The 27,302-nt window shown below is 38.5% G+C and overlaps 1 pseudogene; it reads right to left on the reverse strand.

Annotated features, from left to right (window-relative positions):
- Positions 1-27,302, reverse strand: part of LOC127448776 (nucleoside diphosphate kinase 7-like) — a 46,422-nt pseudogene that overhangs the window by 2,253 nt on the left and 16,867 nt on the right.

The raw sequence follows: 27,302 nt of genomic DNA on the forward strand, positions 1-27,302 counted from the left end.
GATCAGTTTGTGGCACTGCTGAGGTGGTATGGAAGCCCAGGTTTCTTTGACAGTGGCCTTCAGCTCATCTGCATTTTTTGGTCTCTTGTTTCTCATTTTCCTCTTGACAATACCCCATAGATTCTCTATGGGGTTCAGGTCTGGTGAGTTTGCTGGCCAGTCAAGCACACCAACACCATGGTCATTTAACCAACTTTTGGTGCTTTTGGCAGTGTGGGCAGGTGCCAAATCCTGCTGGAAAATGAAATCAGCATCTTTAAAAAGCTGGTCAGCAGAAGGACTTTGGTTTTCAAAAAACACAATGGACCAACACCAGCAGATGACATTGCACCCCAAATCATCACAGACTGTGGAAACTTAACACTGGGCTATGAGCTTCTCTACCCTTCCTCCAGACTCTAGGACCTTGGTTTCCAAATGAAATTCAAAACTTGCTCTCATCTGAAAAGAGGACTTCGGACCACTGGGCAACAGTCCAGTTCTTCTTCTCCTTAGCCCAGGTAAGACGCCTCTGACGTTGTCTGTGATTCAGGAGTGGCTTAACAAGAGGAATATGACAACTGTAGCCAAATTCCTTGACACGTCTGTGTGTGGTGGCTCTTGATGCCTTGACCCCAGCCTCAGTCCATTCCTTGTGAAGTTCACCCAAATTCTTGAATCGATTTTGCTTGACAATCCTCATAAGGCTGCGGTTCTCTCGGTTGGTTGTGCATCTTTTTCTTCCACACTTTTTCCTTCCACTCAACTTTCTGTTAACATGCTTGGATACAGCACTCTGTGAACAGCCAGCTTCTTTGGCAATTAATGTTTGTGGCTTACCCTCCTTGTGAAGGGTGTCAATGATTTTCTTCTGGACAACTGTCAGATCAGCAGTCTTCCCCGTGATTGTGTAGCCTAGTGAACCAAACTGAGAGACCATTTTGAAGGCTCAGGAAACCTTTGCAGGTGTTTTGAGTTGATTAGCTGATTGGCATGTCACCATATTCTAATTTGTTGAGATAGTGAATTGGTGGGTTTTTGTTAAATGTGAGCCAAAATCATCACAATTAAAAGAATCAGAGACTTAAACTACTTCAGTCTGTGTCCATTGAATTTATTTAATACACGAGTTTCACAATTTGAGTTGAATTACTGAAATAAATGAACTTTTCCACGACATTCTAATTTATTGAGATGCACCTGTGTATATATATATATATATATATATATATATATATATATATATATATATATATATATACACACACACACACACACACACACACACACACACATTATAACATTATAGTAAAAAAATAAATAATAATAACAAATGTTTTACAGTGATTTTTACAATTAAAATCAGTGAAAATTAAAGCCATTACCAAAAGAGGACGGAATAATTACTATGATATAAATACTTTATAATTTTATTTTTTTTAATTTTTTTTAAAGTATAATTTTAATTTAAGCAGATTTATTTTTCTCATTGTGGTGTCATAATGACCATCTTTCTTTCATACTGCAGTAATGAGAATTGGGAATGTGTAATTGTCATGAAAATAACCTCACAATGAAAAAACACTTAATAGCCCCAAAAATTCTATGTGATTTATATATATATATATATATATATATATATATATATATATATATATATATATATATATATATATATATATATATATAATGGGACCAGGATGATTTCTTGACATGTTTCATGAGAATCACCCAACAGTTCTGATTAAAGTCATGACAAGCCCTACAAATAGACAATAGGTCACTGGATTTTCACACATTATTTCTATGGAAACAAGTTAGCTATTTCATGTTCTCTGGTCCAGCTCAATCCATCCTGACAGTAAAGGCCTTTGCACACCTATTATGAGAGACGAATGGCCCTTTCACAAAGAAAACGACTAGACCGCTGTTAGCACATTCATACCTTTACAATAGGTGGCGCTAATTGACAAGCAATTTTACCCGATACGGTAGGTGGCTCAACGCACTATTTAGCTGGACTGCCCATGCCCAGTCATGGATAAGGAGGAGGACTTAACAAGTTTGCAAAAGATTTTCACTTCAGGTGTGAATGGCTTGTTAGGAATCCATTGTTTCGATTCAAAATGTTGATCGTGGTGAGAAATCGTGGCGAAAATTTGTGTTTGGTGTGCAAAGACCTTAACACCAGGCTGGCGAAGAACAGGCTGTTCAACATTGTGGACTTGCTGTCATCTGGCATAAAACAGTGAAACCCACAATGGTAGCAGAGGAATATATATGATATGAAAGTCTCACAGTTAGGACTTTGGACATAATGGAACTGATAGTCCTGCAACTGATTTTGCAGTAGCATAACAGACTTGAAAATATATGATCATCTTTACATCACTTTAGAAAGGTGCACAAATGTTAACTAAACACTCCTCCCCTGCCGTTAGAGCGTGACAGAAGTTCAAGGGGTCTTGACTGAGTTTACTTTGAGTTTATATTTCACTGCCCTTTCAGCAGAATGTTGGACTAATACCAGGTCTTGACTTTAATTCGCGCTCACATGTGCTTCTCATTCAAAGCTCAGCTGGCCAACTGGCTATGGCTAAAATGGAACGTGATGAAACAAAATGTTCCCGAGGACACAAGCTGTCGGCTCTACTGTACTCTGCTAATCTCTACCAGTAGGAAATTCAACCCCCTCCATATCAGCCCATGGGGGATGGTTATCTAAATGTAAATAAATTAGGGTTTCCTCAGCCACGCCCATCTTGTCACCTCCATTTTGATCTCTGAAGTTCCATTTCAGTGGCCCAGGACCACACAATTCAAACATAGCGACCACACATGGTCTTGAGAGAATGTCAGTGCCAGAATTAGTGTTTTGGTTCAAATAAAGTCTGCACTGTAACATATAATTTACATTCTTAAGCTCTGAAGACGAATGGGATGTTTAGAGACTCTCACTGGTTAGTTATTATCTCCTTATCTCATTGGCTTGACTACCTCAAACAGACTTCGTAGAGTCACACTGAGGTAATGAAAGCCTTCCCTCAGTTTAGTTTTATCTAGATTTGCAGTCTATTCTGCGATAATTTAAAAACAAGACTGAGAATCTGGCATTGTGGTTATAAGAATATAGATAATTTTAGGTTTGCTAGTTTGTCACAATGGTGATACAGAACTGAGAGCCGAGGCATTTTCTCATTTGATCAGACAGATAAAAACGAACACACGTCCTTGAGGAATTCTTCTTTATGAACTACGAGCAGAGAGTTTGGGCAATCAACATTAGTACAGTGATAAATTGCAACAGTATTTACAATTTCAAAAATATAAAATTTCAAATGCAAAAAGGCAGTGCTATCATAACACTAATAAATGGTTCACTTCGCTAGGTGTGTACTTTTCTGATTTACTGGTTTTGTCTTTGAAATGTAAATAGCTTGTGTTTTTCAGTTGCTTTAGATAAAAGAGTCTGTTAAATAAATAACAGTAAATGTTAATGTAAAAAATGTCATGGTATTACCATGTTTTTCCTGGACATGATGATTCATGTTGTTTGGACATATGCCATGGTAATACCATGGTGAATCTCCTTGAAGTACCATGGAGCACCATGTACATGGTACATGAATAAGGTAATCATTCTGCACCAATGTATATATCGAAGTACCATGGTACCTTCTAACACCATCACTTTACCATATTAATGCTCCTGTACTATTTGTAAGGGTCATAAACTTTGTCAAAACATGTATCTTAACAGGGCAGATGTTTCATGGGAAAATACCATATATACACCAAAACACATATATAAACACAAACACACTTGAGCTGATTTTGAGTTGAAATTGAGGCTGGTATGTATAGTTCTGAGAGAATTCCTGGCAAAGCTGACTCACTTTAATTGCATTAGTTACCTGCAGCCACTGAGCTTAATGTCAATTTAATGAGCCTTGCCGAGCCCTCACACTAATGTTCACACACAGACTACAGGCTACACAGCTAGGAATAAACCAGCTAAAGGCCAAAGCGTACTTCAGTTTTCTGTGTTCCAGATCGGATCACACACAGTATGCATGAAGAAAAAGTTATCATCAGCACATTCTGCATGGACTGTCCATGTGCAGTTTTCTTCAACACACGGACAGCCCTCGGCTGTGCGCATCATCTGCGTATGGCCTGCCGTTCACTGTGCTAAAAGAGTATCACAAAGTAATACGCATGCGTCAAGCTTCTTAATTTTCACTTGTGGTAAAAGAGTATACTTTAAAAGGCTGAGTGCTTGACTGTGTGCAAGATGATCCGGCATGCAGAAAAACAAAGTACATCCAAGCCTTAAGGGGTCGTTCACACAAAACGCGTCCTTGTGCTAAAAAGAGCTAGACACAGCGAGGCGAACGCAGGTGACTCAAGGCATATTTTATGTTCTTTTTAACTTGACATGGTGTCTAAAAAAGCAGTGCTCCTGTGAGAGACGCTGGGAAAAAACCCCAGTGAGAAGTGGTGTAAAGGTCAAAGATGTCCGTCTAGAGTATGTTTACAAAACAAGTGAAAAACTGTGTGGACAGATGCAAAAATGCATTTGGTGTTAATGGCCCCCAAAGAGAGTAAAGGCCACAGTATACTTCGATTTTCCACGTTTTAGATCGCGCACAGTCATCAGCACAGTCTGCGCAGACTGTCCGCGTGTGGCCCAGTTCTTCTCGACGCACAGCAGTCCTTGTCTGTGAGCATCATCAGAACATGCAACTGCCATTGACTGTAATAAAAAGTATCACAAAGCAGTCGTAGTGCGCATGCGTCGAACACATTCATTCTTATTCGCTCGTGGCCAAAAGAGAGTACTTTGAAAGGCTGAGCACTCTACGCTGTAGGGGACGATCCTTCACATGGAAAAACGCACAGAACGCGTCCTTGTGCTAAAAACAAACTAGATGCAGCGACATGAACAGGTGTCTCGAGGCACGTTTTTACAGACACACAGCATCTAATAATGTGGTGCTCCTGCACAAGATGCTGAAAAAAAAAAAACAGCAAGAAGTGCTGCAATGGTCAAAGACGTCCATCTAGTGCACGTTTACACAGACAAAAAAAAAGAACTATTGAATAACTGCACAGATGGACGCAAATGACTTGTTCCGTGTCAACACCTCGTAAAGAGAGTTAATATTATTGAGTGCCTTTCACTGCCTCTTTATCTGTGGATATACTTTGAGAATACTGTTTAAAACAACCCAACTTTGAATAAGATATCTGTGTTGGTGATAACCATTTCTGAAGGCCACTGTTTGACTTCAATATCTATACTGTTTCTGGGAGTTTCTTAATCTAAACAGAGCCACTGCCAGACACACTGTACATATACACTAAACCAACACCCTATTCTCCCCCACACAGAACATGAATGTCAATTGAGAGAACACACTGACGTAAGAGTACCGTCTATGTAGACCGGGGCGAAAAATCGTTACTTCACTAACCCTCCTCTTTCTGTTTACTGATAAAATTGCGAGAAAACAGCATTCCAGTTTGCATGCACTGTATAAGCAGTGTACTCTTTACTCCCGTATACATGCAACTCGGACAGTAAGCAGCTTTCTCTGCAGCAACATAATATCCCCGTGAGGCATGTGTAAATAACAAATATGGGATCCGAGAAAGATTTTCTATTTTAATCTCCGTTGCTTCACTTTATTTCCAGATATTCCAGAGTTGTTGCTCTGTTTGTTTTCTTCACTTTCTTCACGTTACATGGACAGAGTCACACTAGATAGGGAAACTAGCCTTTTATTGGTCAATAGGGTGTAAGCTATTCTAGGTGTCAGATCACGCTGTTCCAACCTAAACAGTCTTCAACTTCTCACATTTAACCAAGTATGTGCATCAAGGTGTCACCAGGATTGTGATCAGTCAAATGACCTGTCCTTCACATTGGCAGCTGATCCTATTGTTGCCATTATAGTTGACGCTGAAGCTGGCCACAAAGTCAGTGAACTGAGAAACCTTTAATTTGTTGTCTACGACAATGTTATCAGTGTCTTTTACTAAATTGGCTACTTAAAGGAGACAACATTACCTCATTCACATCCTTTCCACTAAGTTTTTTTACTTCACAGCTATTAAAAGAGCCATTGTGTTAATCTGCTTTGCAGGTATGTTAATAAATGAACAATAAACTCCAGCCATTTTTATTTATGAGGGCATTGTGTAATCCCAGAACAGCCAAGATTGGTCTTTCCAGACAAATCCCCAACACCTGTACAAAGTCAAATGAATTCCTGACTCTATACAGTCATTAAACCCCCACCTTATGAATGAAACAATTTAAAATACCATACAAGTGGATTTGGTTTCAGCAAATAACAGGGTTTTGTTGTCCTCACCATGCATGGGCAGAACTTTTAATCATGTTATTTACAGTATAAAGAAGCCTAGATGGTGTAGTTCTATTTTATGTCTATTTCTGACATATCTACAGTACAAGGTGTTAGTACAGGTGTCCAAAATTCTACTGGTTTAAAAAAATCTGTCCCCCTTCCCTGAACTTCGGCACTTGGGACACAACATAGCAATTTCCCAAATATCAATAGCGTGCAACAGTGCCCGTCCACTTTGTTCCAGAAGTATTTCTCCAAAAAAAAAAAAAAATTCCATAGGGATTACATAAAATCTATCATAAAACAGTTCTAATCCATGAACCAAATCAACAAGCTCTGAGATGAATCACAACATTACAAACTTTCATATGAAGCAAAAAATTATTTGAAAATCAGACAAGACTAATGGGGCTTTTCCACTGCACGGTACAGCTCGACTCAACTTGAATCTGCTCGCTTTTTGGGGGTTTTCCACTGTGGATAGTACCTGGTACCTGATACTTTTTTAGTCGATACTAAATGTGACGTCAAAACCCTGCAGATCACTGATTGTTCAGAGAGAATCGTCACTACCAGCGTCACTGGATTTGCGACAAGGGACATCAACCCACTAGTTTTAAAGTTAGCAACAGCGATAGCAATATCATTTGTTCACGCGACTTGCGAATTGTAAAAAGAAATGGCTGTGTGCAAAACTACGCCGTGGTCAATAAACAAGGTGCAGACGTTCCTCTCGTTAGCGACGAACATAACGAAAAAGTCTTTCAGGAAGTGTCTCAGCTGTTGGCTGCAAACGGCTACCACCGGACCTACCAACAGTGTAGTGAAAGTTAAAAAAACTTAAAAGTGACTACAGAACCATCAAGTACCACAACAGCCGGAGTGGTTCAAACAGAAGAAAGTGGAAGTGGTTCGACCAAGTGGACGCCATCTATGGCAATAGACCGGCGAGCAATGGGAGAGAGAGTGCCCTGGATTCGGCGTTGTTGGAGTCCACGATGGAGGATGGTACGTTTTGTTACGTTAACTCTATATTCTGCTTGAAAGCTTCACTTTATTTAGTTGACCAGCTACTGGAAAGCTTGCTTCTAAAACAACCAGGCCAATTTAACTGTTACACTTGTGTAAAATCAACATGCAACAACTGCTTTATGCAGCACAATGAGCTAGTAGCTAACAGCTAGCGGTCGTGTTATTGTTTATGGTCAGTAATGTTTGTGTCGCGTTTAAAATGATGTCACAGCAATAGAGACAGCGCAACTATGACGATCAGCCTATAATCCCACCCACGTTGAGGCGGCACTAAACTGCAGTGGAAAAGCAAGCTCAGAAAAGTAAAGTGAGCAGAGTCGAGTCGAACCGCAATGTGCAGTGGAAAAGTGCAATTAGGTACAAGGCTGTGTGTACTGAACGTCTTTCATGCGGAATTAAACTACAATCCTAAGAAGCATTGTGAACTAACTACTTTATTTAAAGTTGTTGATTACAAGTATAGAAAAAATATCTCTTCATTTTATAGTAAAATATTCAGATATACACAATTATATAAGAAGTTTGAGAGTATATGGGGAGATCCCCATCAGACATTTTTCAGCAATTCAAACCAAATCACATTTCTATCTAGCACTATGGATAGAAAGCATGTCACATGAGCAACCATCGAGACATGTTCTGGTCCCATAGAAACCAAGAAGTAATTTTGCTCACAAAAATAACTGTAAGCGTGATTCTGAGTTTGCATTTTTGCTCTAAAATGAAATTTTTACCCCACTGATGGTGAGGTTTGGGAGTTGGGATAGGGTGTAGTGTTAATACAATATGCATTCCTGTTGATTGTGTTCCTCATCAACTTCAATTACAACTCCCTCTTGGCGCCAATCCAGCTTTGGCCACAGAGCAGTGGTTCAAATTTCGGTAATTTTGGTCTGATTTCAACAGTAGAACTTTTGACCTACTGTCGCCGAATTTACAGTGCAGTCAGCCTGGAATGGTGGATCTTTCTCTGCATAGACATGAAAGAGTAGTTCTTCACCAGAAATTTTGCCTTTAAACATTTTTTACATAATGCAGACTGACGGCTTCAGAAGCATATACCAACGATTACAAACCTTGGACCTCACAGTAGGTCTGTCTTTAAAGGTTTATAAGTTATTGTTAAAAATCAATTCCCCTATTGAGAAATGAATAGGATTATTCATTTTCAGAACCAGACTGTTTCGATCTATTTAGGTAAGAACACTTTTTACTGAACAACATGAAGGCAATAAAAGTTACAGTTAATAAAATGCTGTTTTATTTGTGCACTTACAATAGATCTGGGAGTGACAAACTGCCTAAATGAGTAGTGGAAGCCTAACTGTTAAGAATCTAGCCAATGAGAAAAAGGAAGGCTCGGTCCAAAACAGGGGTGACATAGGACCTGAAGAATTAGTGACATCACAATGCTGCTCTATCACCACTGTGCCCTTGAACAAAACACTTCACCACAGGTGGCTGCAGGGAGACTGTCCCTTTAATTACCATAATTTAAGTCATTTGAATGAAAGGCATCTGCTAAATAGTGAGTAACCAAGCAACCATTTGTATATGACATACCTTTTTGTGAAGGCAAAGGCTAAACCAGGAAAAGTCAATGTAGGACAAAGTCTGTGTGAATATAATAGACACCCTAAAATGTAAAATGAAGACGAACAAACCAAAGTAGGCTCTCCTTAAGTGTGTAAACTGTGTAAGTGGACAGAATCACATTCATTTTGAGCCAAATGACAGACAGATTGTTTGAGGGAGCTCCAGTTCAGTCCCGGTCACATGGCTCGCACACTCCCTGTTCCTGGTGCCACTCTGATGTAAGAGGGCCTTAATTAAGCAGCAATCGATGCTGTGGGAATAACCTAGTTTGTGGATGAGCAACAATTGGCTTCAAAATAAGAAATGTACATGGGAAATGTTGTTAGTGAGCAATAATTCTACTTAGGGTTCCCGCACTAGGTAATAATGAGCCATTTATGAGTTAAACAGTGGGTGTTATTGCTCTGTTAATAGTCCAACATGCTTAGAAGCATTTATAAATGAAATACATCATAGGATGAAACTTATAAATAAGAATTTCAAAAGAGCTCCTTTCTCATACCCATGTACTCAAGTAGGCCAATCCCTTATTAAAACAAACATTAAGAGATACAATCAATTTTCTTCGAAAAAAAAAATGTTCAGACTTCAGGTAGAAAAGCTTTTATAACTGCTGACAGACTTCCATTTACAAGAACCCCCAGAACTGAAAAGCTCCATAAGTCTTTTATGTACTCCCAGGAGAGGTCAGAAATAAGAGAGGTCAAAAAACAAATGAAAAACAAAATTCCTTGATCTTTTGATATAAAAAGTTAAATTGAGGAGCCGTGACACCATGCGAGGAGCAGACGTGTGAGCGACTAACTCTGCGCACTTTGCTGGTTTTTTAAATTATTTTCATGTCATAATCTGGTGAGATTCGATACACCCAGTCACACTCTTTGAGGTAAACATGGCAAAGAAGTCAAAATCCTCAGACTCTGGAGACATTAAAAGACACTTACGTGTTCAAGCTGAAACCTCTGACGGGCCTGTGGACCAGGTACTCGATTTGGACGGTACGTCGGGAGATGAAATCCAGTGTCAACTGTCCAACATCTCGATGATGCTGACAAAGGTTTTTGCTGACTTGGAAGATCTCGCTGTAATACGTCGATCGATTACGGCGATGGAAACAAAATTCTCCGAGTTGGTCACAAGAGTGTCGTATGTTGAGAAATTAATCGATCAGTCTTCGGAAAGAGAATTATCCGCTAATCCACCCGCGTCCAAAACAGACTTGGAATTTATTTTGGAAAAACTTGAATATTTTGAAAATATGAGCCGAAGAAATAACATACGAATTGTTGGAATTCCTGAGCATGAAGAGGGCAGAGATATGGTGAAATTCCTTGACGAGCTCTTCCCGAGTCTGCTTGACATAACAGGCCATAAGCTGTAAATCGAGCGAGCTCACAGAGTCCCAGCTCGTAGATCTGCTGAGGGAGACAGGCCCTGACCAATTCTGGCCAAATTTCTGAGATCACATCCGATAAAGATCTTGTGTTGCATCAGGCGAGGAGCAAAAGAAAGCTCTCTTGGAAGAATCACAATATCTTCTTGATCCCGGATTTTGCGAATTCGACAAGAGAGAAACACAATCGGTTCAAGGAATGTAAGAAACTCTTACATCAACGGAAGATCACTTTTGCACTGATGTTTCCGGCCAAACTGAGAATAGACACCAAGGATGGCAGCAAAGTATTTTTATGCCCCAAAAAGCCACTGGCCTTCATACAAACTATGGGTGAGTAAACCACTGGGCATTTCTTATGTGAGTGGACTGACTCGCTGTTCAGTGTCTCGACTTTCTGAGGAAGCTAGGCGCCATTTTTGTTTCTTTCTGTGTTGGCGCCGCCTAGCGGCTGGAGTTTGTTTTGTGGCATGACTCTCATGAAACTTTTGCATTGACAGAAGATTGCTTTTACACTGAAGTTCCCGGCCAGATTGAGAATGGACACTATAGATGACCACAAAATATCTACATGCTCACATAAAGGACATATTTTATAAATTTGACGGACTGAGTAAGTCATGGTGTATTTTTTATTTGCGTGACCTCCGAGTGAATTTGACTCTTGATCATCCGAGGAACCAGGATGACTGTTTTTTTGTTTTTTTGTGCTGGTTCCGCCTAGTGACTGGAGCTTGTTTTGTTGAATAACACTCCTTCGGGTCAGTTGTGGATGAATTTGTTCGCTCTTTGTGCTTATGCCTCCAGTTGACTGGAGTTTGTTTTTGTGGAGTATTTTTGGCGGGACATTGGAATGATTACGTCATCTGCTGTACTCATAACAGCCGGCTCACTGAACAATTGTTTGTCTGTCCGAAGAAACTGAACAGCTTTATATCAGCTGGAGTTTATTTTGTGGAGGAACACACCTTCGAGACAGTTCTGTGAATGAATCTACATGTTCTTTGTGTTTATTCTGCCTGTTGGCTGGGGTTTGTTTTACAAAGTATTTTCTGTTATGTAATTTTGCCTCACAAAATTTGTGCAGAAGCACCGGACTTGAGCAATCCAATGGCAAAGTTGTCACGGGGGCTCTCGTGGGCTCTCGTAGGTGTACATGGACTCTTTGCATTTAGAGGGATTGACGCCGGTTGACGCTGTCGTGCACGGGGTTAATGCGCACGTTTTTCTTTTTTCTGTTTGTTTTGTTTGGGGGGAAGTTCGGGGTTTGATTGTTGCACTAATGGAGAATGTGGTCTGTATAATCTTGCTTTTGACACACAATTTATTTTTTGTACTATATCAATATGTCAGTTGTTAATATGAGTGGATTATCTCTCTCCACATGGAATGTAAATGGGTTGGGGCACCCCATAAAAAGAAGGAAGGTTATTTATTTTCTTAAGCGTAAGAAATATGATATAGTGTTTCTTCAAGAAACACATCTTTCCCCGCAGGAAGCTGAAAAATTTGGGAAGATATGGGATGGACATGTTTTCTTTAGTGCTGACTCAAGTAAGAGCAGGGGAGTCATTATACTGATAAATAAACATCTACAATTCAAATTTCTCAAACAGATTAAAGATAAATTAGGAAGAGTCATTATTGTTTTAGCAGAAATTCAGGGGCAAAGGTTGATTTTGGCTAATATTTACACACCTAACGTTGATGATCAGGGCTTTTTCATAGATCTTGAAGAGATGTTGCAGGCTGCTGGCACCCCTCATGATATAATATTGGGAGGAGACTTTAATCTTTTGATGGATTCAGTCCTTGATCATAGTGAAGCAAAAGTGTGTAAGCCCCCTAGAGCAACAATGATGCTTCACAGGATGTGTAAAAATCTTGGTCTTGCAGATATTTGGTGACTTTTTAACCCATCTGGTAGGGATTATATACTTTTTTTCATCAGTCCATAAGATTTATTCTAGAATAGATTTTTTTTTATATCCAAGTCCCTCATTTCATCTGAGGTTGATTGCTCAATTGGAAATATTTTAGTCTCAGATCACGCACTGATGAGTTTAGAGGTGTTGCCACATACGGAGAAAAATAAATCATATAGTTGGCGCTTTAATGTGTCCCTTTTGCAAAATCCTGATTTCCAACAAATGTTAAAGACTGAAATCAATGTTTATATGGAGACCAACTGGACCTCAGTATCCTCTGTAGGCGTGGCTTGGGAGGCACTTAAGGCAGTTCTTAGAAGCCTAATCATACAGTATGCCTCATTTACCAAAAAAGCCAAAGCACGTGAACTCGTGGAGTTGGAAGAGAATGTTAAAAGTGCAGAGGCAGAGCTGAAGCGGCAAATGTCGTCTGATGGCCTCAGAGAATTGACCCGAATGAAATACAGATATAATACTATTTTGTCGTGGAAGGTGGAGTTTTTGCTATTCGGGGCAAGACAGTCATACTTTGAGTCGGGGGACAAAGCAGGGAAGCTTTTGGCTAGATATATAAAACAGAGAGAGTCTTTTTCTACCATTCCCTCAGTGAAATCTGCTGGTGGTGAAATTTTTACCTCTGCCATTGATATTAATAATGCTTTTAAAGAATTCTATCTTGATCTCTATAGTTCAACGTCTTCGTCTACTGATGAAGATATTAGAAATTTTGTGGAACCATTAGAACTCCCTAAACTGACGACTGAGCAAAAAAATTCTCTTGATTCTGAGATAACATTGGAGGAGATTGACGAGGTAATTAAGGCCTTGCCTACAGGCAAGGCTCCGGGGCCAGATGGCTTTGCCGCTGAATTTTTTTAATCTTATGCTACAGATCTGGCTCCACTTTTGTTAGAAGTTTATTCGGAGTCATTAAAGAATGGAAAGCTTCCGCCAACTATGACAAGCCCTTATCAGTCTGATTCTTAAAAAGAACAAAGATCCAAGCGAGTGTAAGAGTTACTGCCCAATTTCCCTGATCCAGCTAGACGTAAACATTTTGTCAAACATTTTGGCTAACCAATTAAGTAAAGTTATGACGTCTCTTATACATATAGATCAGGTGGGGTTTATTCGGGGCCGTAGCTCTTCTGATAATATTAGGCGTTTCATCAATATCATGTGGTCAGTAGCGAATGATCAGTCTCCGGTCGCTGCCATCTCACTTGACGCCGAAAAGGCGTTTGATATGGTAGAATGGGATTATCTTTTTAAGGTTTTGGAAATATACCGGTTCGGGAATACTTTTATTGAATGGATTAAGTTACTTTACAGACACCATGTAGCAGCGGTACAAACAAATGGATTAATTTCAGATTATTTTACTCTGGATAGGAGCAACCGGCAGTGTTGCCCTCTTTCCCCTTTATTGTTCTGTCTTGCCCTGGAACCATTAGCAGCCGCGATAAGGAAGGAGGATGATTTTCCAGGGGTGGTGGCAGGAGGTATGGCGCATAAGCTTCTGCTTAATGCAGATGATATTTTATTATTTGTCTCTGACCCTACCAGATCTATGCCTTGCCTCCACAGAATTATTGGTTCCTTCTCTAATTTCTCGGGATACAGAGTCAATTGGTCTAAATCCGAAGCTTTGGCTCAGACAGCGTACTGTCCAGTAATGGATTTTCAACTGGGCACCATCCAGTGGCCTTAGCAGGGCATTAAGTATTTGGGCATTTTATTCCCAGCAAATTTGTTGAGTTCATTTTGGCCCTTTTAATATAAAAGGTTTTCGAGTGATGTGGGCAGGTGGGCTTCATTACATTTATCTATGATTGGGAAGGTCAATGTTTTTAAAATGAATTGTATTCCAAAATGTAACTACCTGTTACAATCTCTCCCTATAGATGTCCCCCTCTCTTACTTTAAGCAATTTGATTGCATAGCGAAATCCTTCATTTGGAATGGTAAACATCCCAGATTACATGTCAACAAATTACATAGGCCAATTGACAAAGGTGGGCTAGGCCTATGCAAGATTTTGTTTTATTATTATGCATTCCATCTCAGACATTTGGCTTATTGGTCGCTTCCACCTGAGAGAGCCCCGCCTTGGTTTTGTATTGAACATGAAGTTCTAGCCCCTATTTCGCTATTACAAAGCCTTTCTATCAAATTAAATGGAGAAGTTAGGTTACACCCCGTTATCTCGCATTTGCACTCGGTATGGACAAAAGTGTCCAGAGTGTTTAATTCAGACATTTATTTAAATGTCGCCTCGAGCATATGGCTGAACCCAAAATTATGTATTGATAGGTCCCCTTTCTGCTGGTCAGAGTGGATTGTGAGGGGGGTTGCTACACTTGGTGACCTATATGAGAGCGGGGTGTTGAGACCGTTTGAATATATGGTTCAACATTTTGGGATTCCCAGATCTCAGTTCTATAAGTATTTACAGCTGTGTCACCTGCTCTATACTATTTTTGGGAGTAGCATACATCCACCTAAAGCGGCAGATACTCTGGAAGAGGTGATTAATGCTTTTGGGAAAGGTCATGAGGCATCAGTGTATTACTCACTGTTAATTCAGAGTCTGGGGATGGAACTTCAACTTCTCTCAAGAGGTTATGGGAGAAAGATTTGAACTTAGTATTGGAGGTGGGAGTGTGGACTAGGATCCACAAAAACATCAAGTCTACATCTAGAGATGCAAGGGTGCGCCTGATGCAATTTAAGATTTTGCATCGATTATATTGGACCCCCTCTAGATTGTATAGGCTGGTTTTAAAAAGACACACCCACCTGTTGGCGATGCCAGCTGGAGGATGGCGATTTAATACATGCCTTCTGGTATTGTTTGAGGATTCAGGAGTTTTGGTTGAGAGTCCAGAATTTTGTTTGCGAGGTCCTGGGCACTCAGGTTCTGTTCTGTCCCAGACTTTGCGTGTTGGGTGATGGGGCGGTTATTGATATAGCTGATGGGTATGTAAAGAGCTGGGTCCTCATCTGCGTGATAATCGGGAGACAGATAATTTTGAGGGGATGGAAATCTACGATCGCTCCCTCTTTTTATGAATGGTGCACCGAATTGGGCAAGGTAGCATCTTTTGAAGAGATGTCATAAGAAAATGGGGCAGGTTTGTGGCCTTTTTGGAGGGTGCTCAGTGACAGGCTGTGGAGAGAGACATTTTGTTTGGTTTGGGTATATATTTTTTAAATTTGATTTTGTTTCTTTTGTTTATATATATATATTTATTTATTCTTAAGTGTTTCCTTTGTTTTTGTTTTTTGTCTGTATATATAAGTGTGTGGTTACTTTCATTCTGTGTCAGACCACTGGATGTATATAGTGGGGGGGGGGGGTATTGTTCAGGGGAAGGGAAAAACAATTTTATAAATTGATTCAGTGTTTGTATGTTCTGTTTGTGTAATCCTGTTTTTTTGTTTTTTTGAATCAATAAAAATGTTAATATATAAAAAAAACAGTTAAATTTACTAGGTAAACCTCAATGTAAATCCTAAAAAAAATAAAAATAAAATATTTAAAAACACTCTTGTAAGCACGCATGCATGCACGCACGCACGCATGCACGCACGCACGCACGCACGCACACACACACACAGGTATTGAAACTAATCTGATAACACAAATCTGTGCTTTTGTGAAGTCACAAGGATTAATGCATTATCTTATTTATAACATAGCCACTCACATTTACACATCCAATTCAGCAACTTGGCCTGAAAGTAAGAAAGAAAATAAAGAACACCAGAAGAATAAGATGCTTTTACTAATGATAACAGTAAGATGTGGGTAAATTCCACCAAACCTATTCCAGGAAAAACATATTTGTTACTAATTGAGTGTGCTTTGTAATTGCAGGCTACAACATGTTGGCCTGTCATATCTGTCACAGAGAGATCTAACAGGATGGTATACAGAAACATGCAGAGGCCACAATGTTAACTGTGCTTTGTTCCTCTATAGCTGTTTTAGTGACACCAGACTGATCCCACAGTGAAAACGGAAAGAGTAGGTTGGCTTTTTTTTGTTTTTTTGTTCCTAAAACCAGTCTACGATTATCGAAATTCGAAACACTGCCCCCAGTGGCCAAAATGATAAGTGTTGTTGCCTTGTTGGGCATATGGGCACGTGCGAGTACCATTTTCATGGAAGGGTGCCAAAAATGATTTGTGAAGAGAGTTGTTTTCAGATGTACAGGCTGTAATACAGTGAAGAAGAATGCATGTTTTATAAACAGTACCCAAACCCAAACCCTAAACCTAACCATGAGTGGAGTAAAAAATGTATGTTAGAGGGAAAAATGCAACCTCTGAATCATGCTAGACACTGATTATGCAAATGCAAATACTTCTTGGTTTTAACACAGAATTCAATCACGGGTTTCCCACGCAGCTGACGCAACGAGCTTCTGGTCGTGCCACAAGGGAATGTAAACATGCTGAAGCCGATACAAAAACATCTGATAGGAAATGGCACTTGTCAGCAAGTCGGCATAATGTGGCCAATCCTAGGTTACTGGAACTCTCAGAAACAACATGCCGACTTCTCGTATAATCATGTTGGCGACAGGCATTGTTTTATGACAGGCAGAGCCATACTAAAGCATAGAATGTTGCAAAGATCCTAATAAAACTGGGAGAACTCTAAAAATAAATCACAAAAGACTTATAGAGTTATATTAAAAATTAACAAATTATTGTACCCTTCATAAACCATCTTAGGCATTGTTTACTTTTGATATATTTGGAGGTCATCGGAAAAGAACAAGGGTATTCAGATGTCAGACAAAGTCGTCAGTGAAAAGACCATGAGATTTATGCTCCTGTCCAAAGTAGGCATACACATACTGTAGCTCTGTCCAAACATCTAATACTTTATCTTATCTCAGTAGTCTCGGACAAATCGGGCATGGTTACATTCCCACTGTATAGGATTACCATGTTACAAGTAAGTTACCTTCGTTTCCGAGTAGAGGTTCGGTTACTGTATTTTGGCACCTGATCTCTGCCTGCATCACCTTGGTCTTATGATGGACTACACTCTTAAAGTGGAATACATAGACTATCAATTAATTGCCAACAAATGCCTTCATCAGCCAACTAACAAAGGACAACTGCATCTATGTGAACTTCTGCAGTTAATCCAGGATGAACTTCAAAGACATTAGTCATTAATCTTACAGTTCATACAAAATCTTTGTTTAAACACTGGCCCTTAACACTTACTTAGTTTACTAATTTTAAACCATGACTTGCACTGCACACAAATAACTAATATTGGCATTATATTCATGCTGTTTAGCCAGGGAGGGAACTGAACCCCACAGTGAGCCTGGTTTCTCCCAAGGTTATTTTTCTCCATTAACCAGCATTTTATGAAGTTTTGTGTTCCTTGCCACAGTCGCCTTCGGCTTGCTCACTGGGGTTCTAAATACAATTATTATTTAATTACTTATTTTTATACACAATTTACAATCATATTTAATCAAACTACACAATGAAGACTTTATAGATATTACAGTTTCATTTTCTGTATGCATGATTTTCTGTAAAGCTGCTTTGAAACGATGTGTTGTGAAAAGTGCTATACAAACAAAAATGACTTGACTTGGCACCTAGAGATGAAAGACAGTGAGTCATTGACAAGCGGTCAGTTGAACTTTGTAAGTTGATACGATCTGTCGGCACAATACATTATTCATGAACTCCAACACCACATCAGACTTAAGTACAACTAAGAGAACTGAACCTTGGTTTGTTCTCACACAGAAAACAAATGGCTAATTCCTTCTTTTTAACATTGGACAAAAGTCAGCCTTGGAGCTTATCATAAGTTGTACAAGACAAATAGAGAATGTAAATGAATGCAGCAAGGTGGAAAATATTAGTAGGTATTTACAAAGACAAAGCTTTTAAAGAGTTACTATACAAGAACTGAACAATGAATTCCTGTGTTCTATTAATACACCAAAATGTAATTCCGCATATTTTGAAACTATCTTGTAGTTTAAGGAAGTTTTATCTAGATGATGAGAATTAAAAAGACACTGTTTCCTTGCAAACACAGACATTTGAGTCAGAGAATAGGGTTACACTGTACTATTGTTAGAGTAAAAAGCAGGAATAAGAAAGTTAACTCCAAACTCTTAAGTGAATGCATGATGATGAATGTCCCCTTGTTCTTTTTCGCATGTCAACATGATAAAGAGATCTGTAACATCAAGGTACTGCAGGGGAGCACAGTGTTCCACAACCACTGATACCATTATTAAAAACTAGCAACACTGAAACACAAATAGGTCAGAAGATAGCATCAAAATATTTGTAAAATACCTTTACACAGACGTCTTTAAAAAAACATTTCCCTAAAAATTAGACGCTGTGATTGAAACAATATTCCATTAGCAGAATGAATTTACCTTTAATCCTAAAAGCAACAAAAGCGACAATGAAAATGAACATTTGTGCTTGACCAAAGATCGGTCCATAATACATTCAAGACTGCCTGATAAGGTCAGTCTAAAATAGACTGTTCACACCGTGAATTCGGTGACAGTAAGTCGAAAGATCGGTCTGTTCTTACTGAAATTTAAACCACTGCCCCCAGTGGACGATGCTGGAAATGTTGTTGAAAATATGGGCACACGTGAGCTCCAGTTTCCAGGTGAAATGTCCAGAGTGGCGCCAAAAGCAAGTTGCATTTTTAGTCGTAAATGATGTGATACAGTGAACAGGAATGTAAATTTTATTAACCATATGCCCTAAACCAAATCCCAACCCTAAACCTAACCATCAGTGGAGTAAAAATGCAATTTTACAGCGAAAAAGCAACCTTTGAGTCACATATACGAAGGTGATTACGCCTGGTTTCCATAGGATCAGAACTCTCTAAAAATATTTTAGCCTATTTTTAAGATTTACACATTTCAATTTATCACAAAATTCCATCAAAGTAAACTGTGTAATCTTTGATAAAAAATAAAATAAAATAAAAGTAAGTTTTTAATCGTATAATTTGGTGAAACAAATGCGTAAATCTTAAAAATAGGGTAAAATATATATTTTTGAGTGAACTCGTTTGTGTCTTGGAACACCAGTGGAAAAGGTGACTATACAGTATTTGAATTGATGCAAAAATGTCTGATAGGGGATGGCACTTGTCAGTAATTCCACAGAATAGGGCCAATTTCAGGGTACATGAACATTCAGAAGCAACATGTCGATTTTCCGTGTGATCATGTTGTCTAAAATCCCATAGAGTACATACTTGAAGCTGCAGGACTGGGCAGAAATTTGCATGGAAGTGCCTTATTTCCACATAAGTGGATTACATTCCTCATAATGATTGATGGCACAATATTACTGTATACTGTATATCAATGCAGTGATTCACAGATACTTCCAATTAACCATGAACCCTTGATATCCCTGATATCAGTATCAAAGAAGTTAAATTGTGGACCAAATGGTCATGATACCATTGAAATACCATGCTGTTTTGGTACCATGGGATTCTTTGAAGGACTCTGGAGTACTATGTAAATGTTGTGATTTATGAATGCTGAAATCATTCAGTACCATGGTAACACACTTGCAGGAATACTTTCCTGAGCCTTCCCACTTCACTGCCAGTTGGTAAGGCATTACACTGTACTAAAGTGCCTTCGGTAGACAGAGCGACAAGGGACAGAAAGCGAGCATTAGAAAAGCCTCAGGGGTATGGAGGTCACCAGGCAAAAGAGTGGTTAGTGAAGCATGCTGAATCTAGACTGACTAACAACCTCATCAAACACTGACCTTTCCCTCCAACCTCTACCATTCAGATCATCAAACTCTGCAAACAAAAGGTGTCATAGATGTCAAAAAGATGCTTTGTAAGATTTACGTGCACGGACACTTCTTTTAAATACTGTCAGGCTCTACAAAATTACATTCCAACTCTAATTAATGTAATCAATACAGGATTTTGAAACTTTCAACTGAAATAAAAGAAAAACATGCCTACCTTCGCGATGAGGAGTACTATCCTCACTTCATGAATTACAACTAAGCCTTCCCAAAATCGTTTTCAAACATTACACTCTCCCTTTCATTCACACAATCCATTTAAGCTGACCATAGTCCTTTCTTCTTTCAGAGGATCACTGACTCAGTGATCTAATGTTTTTTCTTTCCTTTTGCTGGACTAGCTTGTTACTCATAATTCAGATTCTAAGAACTGCAGCTATTGATCATATAACCCATGTCTTCTTAAATTTGTTCTTAAAATATACAAAATCAACACAGAAGTCAATGCAAGCTATGAGACAATTGATTTGAAAGCTTATCTGGCAAACGATGTATTGCAAGAACAACTGAAAGAAGATTAGAATGAACTTTATGTTGTAGCCACACATCAATTAGATGGCACTCATACTGTATGTAGGCGACTACAGTTCAAATCTGACTCAAGTCATATCCTGATACCATCCCCCCTCTTCTGCTCATCATTTCCTGTCCTCTGTCAACTGTACATTACATTTAATAAAGGCAACAAAATAAGGTATACACATACCTTGTTAATAGGTGTGCTACAGTTTAGCACTCCAAGAAATGACTTGGAAATTCTGCACATTACTGATACTACTACAAGGCTGTACTTTATATGGATGTAAAAGATTTCTGAGCATACAATTCTCCAGTTGCAAGAAAAAGTAAGTGAATGCTTTGTATTTACCTGAATTTCTGTTTAAATTGGTCATAAAATTAGATTTTCACCATGCACTGTAAACTTTTACAGGGTGTGTTCAAAAAGACATGAAAATGCATAATTTGTTGAAGCTGTGTTTGTCAGTTGTGACTTAGTTGAAGACCAGATTAGATTTTATGACCAAATTATGTAGAAAGCTAGTTTTTTTTCCATCTCCACCAGAAATGGGGGGTTTCAACTCACATTCATGCACAGCAACATTGTAAAATGTTTACAGTACAATATCTAGATTTTGTTTATCTCTACTAACATACTGTACACATAATAACAGTGTTCAACGTATCATACTGGCACTGTTTATAAACCACAGACACGTAATCACAGCAACAGCAAGATAGGAGGGGAAAAGCCAGGAGAACACAGTATGTCAAAAAGTGCATTTACTATAATGTGACATAAGCAAAAATATAACTGTACTGTATGTACCATTTTTGCTGTCTCTGCAGGCTGCATTCTTTTTTGTCCCCAATGAGTTATACTCTAGGTTTTCCATTTCAACAGTTCTATATAGTTCAGTTATGTTTTTATTTTATCTGTTTATTTGGTCTTATTTCTTTATTTTCCCTTTCTTTCTTTTCTCTCTGCTGTTTATGAAAACGTACTGAAATAGACACTAGTTAATACTAGTATAATAATGATACAAGTCAATAGTAATACATTTGTATGTGGTAAAAAATGCAATAAATTACTGCTTAAAAAAAGTGAATTTTAAATAGCTAACTAAAAAACTTGTGAGATATAAGACAATAAGGGTTACTATTGTGACCAGACAGTGTTGATTTACAGTCTGTCACAGAGCTACACACTCTCACGCTCTATCTTTTCCCCCATACTGTGTGTGTGTGTGAAAGAGTGGAGGGGGAGAACTGTGGACGGGGCTGTCAATTGAGAAGTGTGGAGATCTTTCCGGGGTCCATGACTGAGCAATCCAGTTTCACCTTGTAAAGGTCACAACACTGGAACCATGTTTAGCATATCAAAGCCAAAGCCAAACTGTAAATAAATTCAGTCAATAAAAACTTTTCAGGTCAAACTGTGCTTCCAAGAGCCAACATCGACGGCTCCTCTGTGGAGGTCGTCAAGAGCACCAAATTCCTTGGTGTTCACCTGGCGAAGATCCTCACCTGGTCCCTCAACACCAGCTCCATAACCAAGAAAGCCCATCAGCGTCTCTAGTTTACTTGCTGCGAAGGTTGAGAAAAGCTCCTCTCCCAACCCCCCATCCTCACCACATTCTACAGAGGGACTATCAAGAGCATCCTGAGCAGCTGCATCACTGCCAGGTTTGGAAACTGCACCGTTTCGGATCGCAAGACCCTGCAGAGGATAGTGAGGACAGCTGAGAAGATCATCGGGGTCTCTCTTCCCTCCATCATAGACATTTACACCACACGCTGCATCCACAAAGCCACCAGCATTGTGGATGACCCTACGCACCCCTCACACAAACTCTTCACCCTACTGCCGTCTAGCAAAAGGTACCGAAGCATTCGGGCCCTCACGGCCATACTGTGTAACAGTTTCTTCCCCCAAGCCATCAGACTCCTCAACACTCAGAGACTGGACTGACAACACACACACACACACACTCAACTGAACACCATCCGACTCCCTTTGCAATTTTGCACATTTCTGTATTATCTACCCAGAATTTTTTTGCTACTACTGTATTCATAAAATATTATACTTAATTTCTTGTCACTTCTACCTGGCTGCTATCCCAATAACTGCTATGTCCATATATAGTATATAGCTTATCTGTCATAGTATGTTATGTTTACATTCACAGCATTTTCTATTATACTGTAATATCTTTTTGCACTACCTGCTTTATCTAACACTTTCACACTAGAACTGTGTACTGGTCGGCTGCACGGTCTCTTACCGTGCCTACTGTCCTGTTTCGCAATTGTTCCGTCTTGTACTGTTTGCACACGTTTGCACATGCACCATGTAGAAATGTGTAGGTCTTTTAGTTCTGTGTATTCTCATGTAGTTCTGTGTTTGTTTTATGTTGTTTCATGTTGTTTATATGTAGCACCATGGTCCTGGAGGAATGTTGTTTTGTTTCACTGTGTACTGTACTAGCTGTATATGGTTGAAATGACAGTAAAAAGCCACTTGACTTGACCACAGGACTTGACCATGTCCATCTTCTACATAACAGAATAATACCAGTGAAGTGGATGTGCTTAAGAACAGGAGGTTTCAAGTTCAACACACTTTTACTCCCACTGTGACTGCTAAAAATTAAACAGAGGATCAACCTAGATCAGCACAAAAAAAAAAAAAAAAAAAAAAAGAAAATCATCATCATCATTTACTCACCCTCATGACATTCCACATGCATGTGACTTAATCTTTCTTTTGCGGAACACAAAAGATGTTAGGCACTGACAGCCTCTGTACCCGTTGACTCTCATTGTATCAATAAAAGCAGCCTGATGTCATAAAAATTACGTGAATGTGTGCAACATTTTTGCAAAATTATATTTTGTTCATGACACGTATCGCAGTTTCGATTTGAAACGTCCAGTGAGTGGCGCTAAAAGCAACTTTAGGTTTTTCAGGTTAACGGTAATGCTCTAACGAGAGTAAAAGTGTTTACATTTCATAAGACAGCAGTGTGTGAGGAACAGGTCGAAAGTAAGTTTTTATGAACTGATAATCTGCCATTTTACTCATGATTTGTGTGAAAGGTAATAAAGGTCATATGTGTTGTAGTGCCTCTAGTGTTCATTTCACCAAGAAACTGGCGTGATATGTACAACGAACCACGTAAAAATTATTTTGCAAAACTTCAGGCATCGTAACGTGATTCTATGAGACCAGGTTGGTAAAAAGAGCAGTGTCAAAATTCTTCCACATTTTTCATCTTATGTTCCACAGAAGAGAGAAAGTGTATGAGTTTGGAAAGACATGATATTATATTATAAAATATAATTTTGTTATTATTTTTTCATTCTTCGAAATCCACCCGGTGGAGATTTTTTAGTTTTTCTAATGACCCACGGTCTCTTCCCCAAAAGTACAACTTAAAACTTAAAGACTAAACTCCACAGAGCCTATAGTCCACATTTCTAGCCATACTTATCCATTGACAGAAAGCCAAATGGACCATAATGAGTTCCTCACTGAAAATGACAAAGTCCACATTATTATCAAACCTTTTAGTGCTGTAGGGAAGGCAAATAAACCCTAGTCCATAGACTCAAAAGAACAAGGATTGTAATTCTAATCTAAGGGAACATCATGACTGTAAAGCCTACCTCTGCCAATAGTGGCAGGATGGTGGCCAACAAGAACTGAAACGGTCGTCGTGCAACATGAGTGGGTAGACTAATCTTTCGTACAAGACGAAACCTTTACAACGGTGTAAATTTCGATTAGCTGATGCAGACACAAAGCACGTTTTTACCTGTGGGGTAAAGCTGATATGCCTTTAGAGTGCTTGAGAATACATGATAAATAAAATAAGAGTTCACTGAGTCTAAGCCATTAAGACATTTGGTTATAATAAACTTTCATCCCACCTTGATATGACCCTGAAATTTCACACTTTAAGGATTAGCTCTTTCTAGGAAAATTTGCCATAAAACCACAGTAAAACACCATAAAACTACAGTAAAAGTAATCTATACAACTTGTGCACTATTTTCCAAGTCTTCTGAAGCTGTACAATCACTTTTATGTGATTTTAAAGACAAAATTTAAGTTCAATTTAATTACTGATCAACTGATAGAGCAGATAGAGCCTTGTATTGAGGTTTGTCATATCGACTACTGTTACTGTGGTTTTATGGTGTTTATTTGTCCTTTATAGAGCTTGACAGTCTAGAGACAATATTCATTTTCATTATAAGCGAAAAAACATGTGAAAAATATTTTTCTTGCATTGTTCCATTTTTTTTTTTCACAGAAGAAGGTCATACGGGTTTGGAACGACATCAGAGCGAGTAAATAATGACAGAATCTTTTTATTTTTGTTTTGGGTGAACTATTTAATCAACTTTGATTCACACATTTGCACACTTGGACCTACTGTATAGAAAATATATAAGAACTTAAATCACAGTATTGTGCACATGGTCATTTCCAAATAGTATAGTTGAAGCTGTTTTGGTAAACTCAAAGAAAATAAATTATAGCAAGTGATTTAACTGCGTTGTCACTCACAGGGTCAGCTGGTCCACAGAACTCACGGAAGTTTCTGGGTGCATCAGTAGCAAGGCTCTCCAGGGCCACGCAAGGTCCAGAACAAAGTTCATCCACCATATTCTGCAACACAAGCAGTCAAGAGTTAAAGATTCTCCTCACTCTACCTGCTGTGCCTGTACCAATGAAAGAGCTTATTATTTGAACAGACCTTGGGAAGACATTGGAGCAACTGGAGGACTCGGGTTACCAGTCCAGCTCTTAATAAATATATAAATAAAAGGACGTCAAAGCTAACAATTGTTGCTATTGTTCTTGGAACAGGTTATTTGCGACAAGACTAGATTTCATCCTCTTAATCTGGCTTGATGAGTTGGCCTCTGCGTTTGGCATGTATAACTGTGTAGGATATTTTGATATCTTGGACAATGTGAAGTGCCCACCAAGTACAGGCCACTAAACTGTCCATGAGCCACTTTCATATCTCTGTTCTAGTTACAGTGTCTACTAGAGATGCACAGATTTATAAGCCAAACGTTGTTATCAGACAATAAAAGCAATTATCTGCACTATTGGACTATTTTTTTTAAAAGGGGGTGGGAAAACATGTCAGTCAATTAGCCTACAACTCATGCTGTTTGTGAAAGAAAATGTCTCTTGTGTGGAATTACTTTGAATGAAGAGTTGGAACTATCGTTAAAACTTTTAACACAACTAATTTGATAACTCAACTTAAAGCTAGACAAAGCAAGGAATATGACCCGTTTAATAATGTATTTTTTGTTTCAGTGTTTTGTTTACAATTGAGACCAGTTACTCTGTAGAGACATAGACAATGCATTTATTATTTACATTTCTTCAAAGTTGTGTAATTAATTATTAGGGATTTTAAATAAGGTAGCATAAAAACTATCGGTATTGGCAGATGTTGTTCTAAATAATCAGATATCGGTATAGGCACACAAATTATGTATCAAAACATTCCTGTTGTCCACAATAGTATTGTTGTAGTTTTATGTTTCAAAAGGAAGAATAAGTACTAAAGAAGTTGACAATTGGCAGATTTTAACACTGTTATCATTCATTTTTGGGCCTCCAAGACAAGTTCCCACATGAATCGTATCAGATACATCCACGTACTCTGTATAGGTTAATTTTTGTCACTACAGAGGAAAGAAAATATATTAATATATATATATATATATATATATATATATATATATATATATATATATATATATATATATATATATACACACGAGATCTACAAACATGAAAACAACAAAGGTTGCAGTTGCTTACGTATATACCCATTAAAGTCATCATCACTCAAGTCATCTGTTAAGTAATCATAAACTATTAGAAACCTATTAGAAATTGACTGGTGTACAGTTATCGTTATAGAATGAAGATAGAGAAGCTGATCAAAGGGCTTCCCCATTTCAGCCAAAGTCATTATCAGTGGGTATGTAATCACAACCTCTGCTACCCAAGAAGTTCTGTTATATATGCCCTTCCTTGTGTTACATGCAGTACAAGTGGAATAATGGAAATGGGGAATATACATTTAAGTTTAAGAAAATAATTCCTTTTGTATTTTTTAAAAGAAAGTTTTGCATCATGCATTCATACTGTAGGTTCCTGTCTGAAGTTGAGGTCAGATGTCAGGTTAAAATAAAATTACTACCATAAGCCTTGACATAAATTAAATAATGAGATCAGCAAGGGCATTGAGTGGTGAGACGGCAACATGGTGCTGCTAGGTACATCACACTTTATTGGGAAGTTCAATGTTCACTATAATCTAATATAATTATATAAAGATATAATTTTAATGAAAGGAGAAAAAGTATCAAGATAAGATCTGCTTGGCACTACTGAGGTGTGTTCCAGCAGCCAAATAAGACAAAAATCCTATAGAGTATTTTTGCAGAACAACATTATTGGCTCCCACTCTCTTATCAGCAAAGACATTATCAACTCCAATCATACTTTAAATACTCGCTGGTTTATGCAGACCTTTGCATTAACACTGGTATAGCTCAGAAATAGTGGCTTGCTCAGTAGAGTGTGCT

This window comes from Myxocyprinus asiaticus, chromosome 12 (assembly GCF_019703515.2).
Source record: "Myxocyprinus asiaticus isolate MX2 ecotype Aquarium Trade chromosome 12, UBuf_Myxa_2, whole genome shotgun sequence".
In the NCBI taxonomy this organism is placed as follows: Eukaryota; Metazoa; Chordata; class Actinopteri; order Cypriniformes; family Catostomidae; genus Myxocyprinus; species Myxocyprinus asiaticus.